The following is a 6,629-nucleotide window of genomic DNA, read 5'->3' as shown; positions in this document are numbered from 1 at the left end:
CCCTAGTTCCACCAAAACATAGAAACAAAAAAAACCAGAGGTAAACAACTTCAAGGAGGAAAGGTTTACTTTCCTCCTTTTTTTTATAGTTTCACAGGTTTCAATTCATGACCATTATTGTGTTTCTATTGGGCCACTGTGAGACAGAACATCATGATGAGGCACACAAGGCAGAGCAGAGCTGCTTACCTCATGGTAGCAGGGATTCAGAGTCAGAAGCAGAAAGAGAAGGGGCCAGCAAGGTGTACCTTCCAAGGGCATGCCCCTAGTGACTATTTCCTCCAACTAGGCCTCCACTCTGAAAGGGCCCACTACCTCCCAATAATAGCCTGAGCTGGAAACCAACCTTTTAGCACGTGGCCTTTGGGAAATATTTTAGATCCAAACCATAGCAAGGGCCATGTTTAACCTTGTCATGGCAGATCTGCCTTAGTTGGGAGTTTAACATTTTTGACTCCCAGATATGCTGATTAAAATCAGAGCCTGTTCTGCAGCTTGCGTTGATCTCCTACTAAGGAGATAAGAGTTTCTTGGCTACCAATGTAGTGCTTTGGCTTTCACACTTGGCTTTTAATCACTCTCAGCCTTTAATTATTTTCTAAAAAACACCAATCACAGGAGGTATCCAATCACACTATTGTTACACTGGCTATCTCCTCCATAATTTTCAAAATCTGCTATACTGTGTATGTTAGTGTTTTTCCTTTCTTGGTGAAATGTCCCAGTTTACCATCAGTGAAAGCTTTAACAATTGGACCACAACCTTGTGCCAAGGACTACCTGTTCCACCTACCACTAGATGAGGTCCCATTGCCAACTCAGTGGTAAAAGGTTCAGCTCTCAAACTATCTTATCCCTTACTTTCTCAGACCATGCTTGCTACTAATGGTCACAATCCAAGTTCCCCTGGAAATGGACTCTGAGACTGAGTTCAAGGTACAAGATGCTTACTAGGTGATGTCCTTGGGTTACCACTTGTGGACAGAGCAACCCATTTGTCATGCTTTTGCCTGGTCAATCTTAGTTTTAGCACAGAAAATCCATCATCCTGGCAAAGGGGGATGTTAGTAATGCAGTCTAGAAGTGAAACCAAACAGCAGTGCAGGCATGATAGACAGCCTCAGCTGACCCATAGAGAGAGCTCTGGAAAAGATAGGCTCACTACACATGTCCAGGCTGAAATCGCTGAGCCTTCTACACCTGCTTCTTCAGCCACTGGCTGTACAATGTGAATGGCCTAGGATGAGCAACTCTGCAACCAGAAGATCTCTGAATGGGGCTGGCAGCCCTCCTAGGAGTTGAGGTAACAACACCTTCCATGAAAGGGTGATGAATTCCTATGTTCAATACAGATTCACATAGACATATTTTCTTATTTGCATAGACCATCTGTGGAGGGATGTACAAGAAATTGGTGACTGTCATTGCTTCCAAAGAGAAGAAATAGGTGACCAGAACAGAGTGGGAGAAAGGATTAATTTAATGAAATACTTTGTAAGTTTTGACTTTTTAAAATCATGTTCAATGTATATGTCTATTGGAAATGTGAATTTAAATTGAAAAATTCCTTCTCAACAAATAAATAAACATGGACATAACTTAAATAACTTACGAGCTGGAGATGTAGTTCAGTGATGGAGCACCTGGTTAGTGCCATGAATTGCAGAAAACAGAGGAGGAAGAGAGAAAGAAGGAAAGGAAAGAAGGAAAGGAAAGGAAAGGAAAGGAAAGGAAAGGAAAGGAAAGGAAAGGGAAGGAAAGGAAGGGAAAGGAAGGGAAAGGAAAGGAAAGGAAAGGAAGGGAAAGAAAGGAAAGGAAAGCAAAGAAGAAAGAAAGAAAGAAAGAAAGAAAGAAAGAAAGAAAGAAAGAAAGAAAGAAAAAGAACTTTGAACCTAAGGGTATAGAACATTTTTAAAACTATAGGGGCCTAGGATATGGCTCAGTGGCATAAGTGCCTGCCTGGCAAGCACAAGGTCCTTAGTTTAATTCCTGATACAAAAAAATACAAGTACTTACTGAGCATCAGTCTCTGAATCTAAAAGTATATAAAAAAGAAAACCCCTTTTCTCATGGATTTAAAACCCTACTATATACCTTATTAACAAAAATAGGTAAATTATTTAAGTTTTTCTACCAAATGTATTCTTTTATTTTTCATTCTAAACAAATACAGCCAGCTGAGTGGCATGAGATGAACAAAAATACTAATAAAGTAATTTTTAATGGAATTGCCATCTTTTTAATACAAAATCTAAATAGTATATTCATCAACACTGGACTTTACAGTATTTGTATTATTGTGACCTCAACCTCATCCATCAACTTTAATACCTATATTTCTATTTCTTCCTTTCCCCCAAACTAACTCTTTATATGAGTTTTCATATGGTCCTTAATCCTCTTGAAAATGAGTATGGGTATGTGTGAGTGTGATATAAATGGTGTAACACCGTATATATGTCCCCCCATCCATGTAAAATAATAAATAAAAATCCATCTAAAAATAATGAGGCATGGTTGTAGATATTAAAAGTTTATGGAACCATGTAACCAGAACAGTAATAGAAAAATAATATTATTAATTAAAATGCTAGTATAGTAAGCTCTCTTTTAGTGTTTCATTATTGCTAATCATTCTTTTCCTTATAATTCCCTGGGGGTAGTGTTTCCTCCTTCAAGATGTAAGTATTATAGAGCTTTGCCTCTAAAAGATTCAATTTTCACCAATAAATACTTGGGGATTCCAGGCCTAAATCATCATGAAAGCTGCAGCCTTGGGTGTGGGATGGTGATGGAGCAGGGCAGAGGTGGCCATTGGCTCCCAGCTCTGGCTCTCTGGCCGGAGACATGACCCGGGGTCCTGGTCCTTGAGGCTGGCCTTGCCCCGACAAGATAACCATGCCCAAGAGAGGAAAGCAACTCAAGTTCCAGGCCAAGGCCTCCTGTTCCATCGAGTGACCATGACGGATTATGGTTACTCAGATCTGGCAGTTGTGCAGTGTGGATGGGTCAAGAAATTGGTGGCCAATACTGCTCAGCAGGAAGTAAGATCTCTTTGTGGTTTGGAAGCTTCCCAGGTTCCTGCAGAGGAAGCTCTTGCTGGGGCTGGTGAGCCCTGTGACATCACTGATGGTAGTGATGAGCTGGATGGCCAGGAGGCTCCTATTCATGAGAGAATCATCTCCAGAAAAAAGAAAAGCAAGAGACAAAAAGACCTAGATGGGGCCGGAGGAGAAGAGCATTCCATGGATAGTGGACTCTTGCTGGTCTCCTACATCCATCCTGAAGATACTGTGAATGTTTCTCTGATTTTAAGAATGCCTGGACTGTCACTTGCACTGCTGCCTTTTGGAACAGGTTGAACAGAAGGCACTACAGACTGGATGCTTCTCTGCCTCTGCACCTCTGTGACCAGAGTCCGTGGAGAAACTGCACTGTCTCTGGACAGGTGTGATCCAATCTCTGTGCTATATGTACAAATCATTTGCTGCTCATATCTTCAAGAATCCAGCCATTCCAGAAAGCATCCCCACCACATTAAAGAATTCACAATGCTTACTTTTTCTGGTGCAGAAAGATTGCTGAGAACAGACAGGAACCAGTATGGAAGTTCACTTTCAAATTCAAAAAACAGTCCCCTAGATTAAGGAGCAAGTGTATGGAGCAATTGTAGCCCCCATTCAATATGAGGATGTTCATATCAGTCCAGACCAGGACTGCTGCTTACTGCAAGTTACAACCCTCAATTTCATCCTTATTCCAATTGTTATAGGGATATCTACCCTGTTTACACTTATATGAGTACAGACATGCAGCATCATCAGTGAGACTGATGTTCCAAGATTCTCTTGTCCATGGTGGGCAGAACCTGCGCAGTGAACAGGGTGTGTGAGTCATCCTGGACCCAGTCCACAGAGTTGGGCTCTTTCACTGGTGGCATCCACAGTATCCATTTTCCCTGAGAGCATAGTTACTGCTTCCCATCTCTTGGGGCAGCCCTGAGTCTAGTCCATTAGTAATCAGATTCCAGTTTGGAAGAAGCAGCTGAATTATATATCTGATTAGTAATGTGCTCTTTGGATGCCTAGAGCTTCTATTACAGGAAGGAGAAGTGGTCAATCAAGAGGAAAACAACTATGTTTAGTAAATACATTTTAATGTAAAACTTTGCATTTGCAAAGATAAACCTGGCCCTGTTTTCTGTGTTAAAACCTAAAATATCTCTATCTTTATCACCTGTCTATCTGTCTATCTATATCTGATCGGGCCTATAGCTTCCCCCCATTAATCCCTTGTTTTGTGTGAGTGAAAATGTCTTCTTTGTATCTATCATGGGGCAGGTGTCTTCTATCCTTCCCAGGTAGCTAGACAGATAAGAATACTGAAGTCTTTTGAGAATAATATTCAGCCTTTCTTTTTTTCATAAAGAATGAATTTCTGTAGATATTCAGTTTCATATATTTTTAAAACTTTTCATTAATTCTAAGAATTCTTGCCCTGATTACTTTTAAAACAATATGCTGAAAAAATTATATATAAATCTGAACAATTTCTAAACTATAGCAATGAACCAACATCATTTACCATAAAAAACTACACTCAACAACATTATTGTGAATTAGCCTTTTATTTCACACAATTGCACAGTGTGTGATTTGATATATTATTAGGCATTGTATTAGTTGATGGCTGACTTACTGTTAATCAGGCACTAACTGATGTTTTCATACTATTAGTTATGAAACTTTTCATAACTGTGAAACATGATGTTATGAAATAAACCTCAAAATAAGGTGTTTTTTTTTTTTAACCCAAAAAGCAAATCTGCTCGTGTGAAAGGGTAAGAAACTGCTCAAAAGAAAAGAACAACTGGGATAGGGAAAGGAGAAAAGAAGGAAGGAAAAAAAATATATATATATATATATACAAACACACAAGATAGCTAAGATAATTATACTACTGCTTTCTGTTAGTTCATTGAAAAGAACAGTTTGTGCTTGTATTGTTTGATCAATATTTTATGCCTATATCTTGTAATATGACCAACTACTTGAAGATAACTATGCATTATTTTAACCATTGTTAATCTACTATTATCTTGTTTTGAAATTCTGCATCGTTTCTTCTCTTAAAAAAAAAAAAAAAAAGACTGAAGGCAAATCCAAAGATAGCACAAACTCCAAATACTTAAAGGATGCAGTTAGGACCCTACTTCTATATCCTGGTTCTTCTTAAGATTCTCTTTGAGTGCTGGTTTCATTCTGTTTAATTACAGACAGGTTTTCTTTGTATGAAAGGAAAATGGGCCCTGGCAACTCTGCTTGTGTCAGGAACTTAATACTCAGAACGATCTCCATTGACAGGGGTAAGATGCATGATTGGCCAGGGCTGGGCCACATGTTTATGCCTGCAGCCTGACTGACATTCCAGAACCCTGTGGGAGAGGGTACGGAGTAGGTAGCACCACCAGCAACTTACCATTATGCACATATTAATATCTGTGCTAGAGAATTACTGTTATTTACTAAAATTAGAAGTTCAAAGGTCTTTAGAAAACACCAACAAAAAACCAAACAAAAACAAACAACAACAACAAAAAAAGAGAAAAGTTAAATGATTCTGCTCAAAGTCAGTATAAAAATGTTAAAAATGTTACTGCAGATGCTGAGAAAATAGGTGCTAGAAAAAAAGGCATGTCAAGAAAAATACTATAAGAGTGAAACAAAAGATGTATGCTTAAAGAACAAAAAGGGGGCTGGGGATATAGCTCAGCAGCACAAGTCCCTGCCTGGCAAGCACAAGGTCTTGAGTTCAATCCCTAGTACCAAAAAAAAAAAAAAAAAAAAAAAAAGAACAAAAAGGAAGACAAGTTTTAAAAAGGTAAAGACAGTGATAAGACAACAAATAAAATTTCTCTTATTAAGAATAAATGGGCAGAAGAAATTGAATCAAAGGAAAACTAGTAGAAACTTCAGTGCCAGGTATGAATGCCTTTAAAAAGATTAGAAGTGATAATAGATATATCATGGATTTGCTTTATGGTAAAGTTTTTATTTCATGTTCTAACTATAGTTGGTGATTTGTTTAGTAGGAAAAATGCCTGAAGAATACGTGGAATGTCATCGAATGATTAAAGATTAACAGCTAGAAGTAGTTAAAGCTTTTACTTAAAATCATACTCGTTTGTAAGCCTGATTAGTCATAATCATGTCAGTGAGAAATGCTAATTTTTGCCAGGCTACCTCAGGCAAAAGTAATATCCTTTAAAATGCCAATTTTCACAACATAGCTAGGGTTTTTGTTGTGTTTTGTTTTTAAACAATGTTATTTTTGGTTAGGAAGGGAAACAACTTGAAGAGTTCAATTCTAGTTTCTGGATAAGAGACACAGTAGAAAATCATAACAGATTATGAAATTTAAGAGAGAGGAAAGGAGTCTTTCAGAGTGTTCCTGTAAAAGTCACACATTGATTGCTGATATGACCTACTGGTAGATGAATGTTAATTGAAATGAGTTAATTCATTCTATTGTGTGATAAGATCACTAGTTAGAGATGCCAAACAATTAAATTAACTGCCACAGTTGCTATAAAACAAGGAGATTTAAAGGGCAGAATTATACTTGACATC

The 6,629-nt window shown here is 38.0% G+C and overlaps 1 pseudogene; it reads left to right on the top strand.

Moving 5' to 3' along the window:
* The first annotated feature begins 2,847 nt into the window (after positions 1 to 2,847).
* On the top strand, positions 2,848 to 4,032 carry LOC102014141 (annotated as a pseudogene).
* The last annotated feature ends 2,597 nt before the right edge of the window (positions 4,033 to 6,629 follow it).

This window comes from Chinchilla lanigera, unplaced genomic scaffold, assembly GCF_000276665.1.
Source record: "Chinchilla lanigera isolate Chin_1 unplaced genomic scaffold, ChiLan1.0 scaffold00021, whole genome shotgun sequence".
In the NCBI taxonomy this organism is placed as follows: Eukaryota; Metazoa; Chordata; class Mammalia; order Rodentia; family Chinchillidae; genus Chinchilla; species Chinchilla lanigera.
This window is presented reverse-complemented; position numbering and strand designations above follow the sequence as displayed.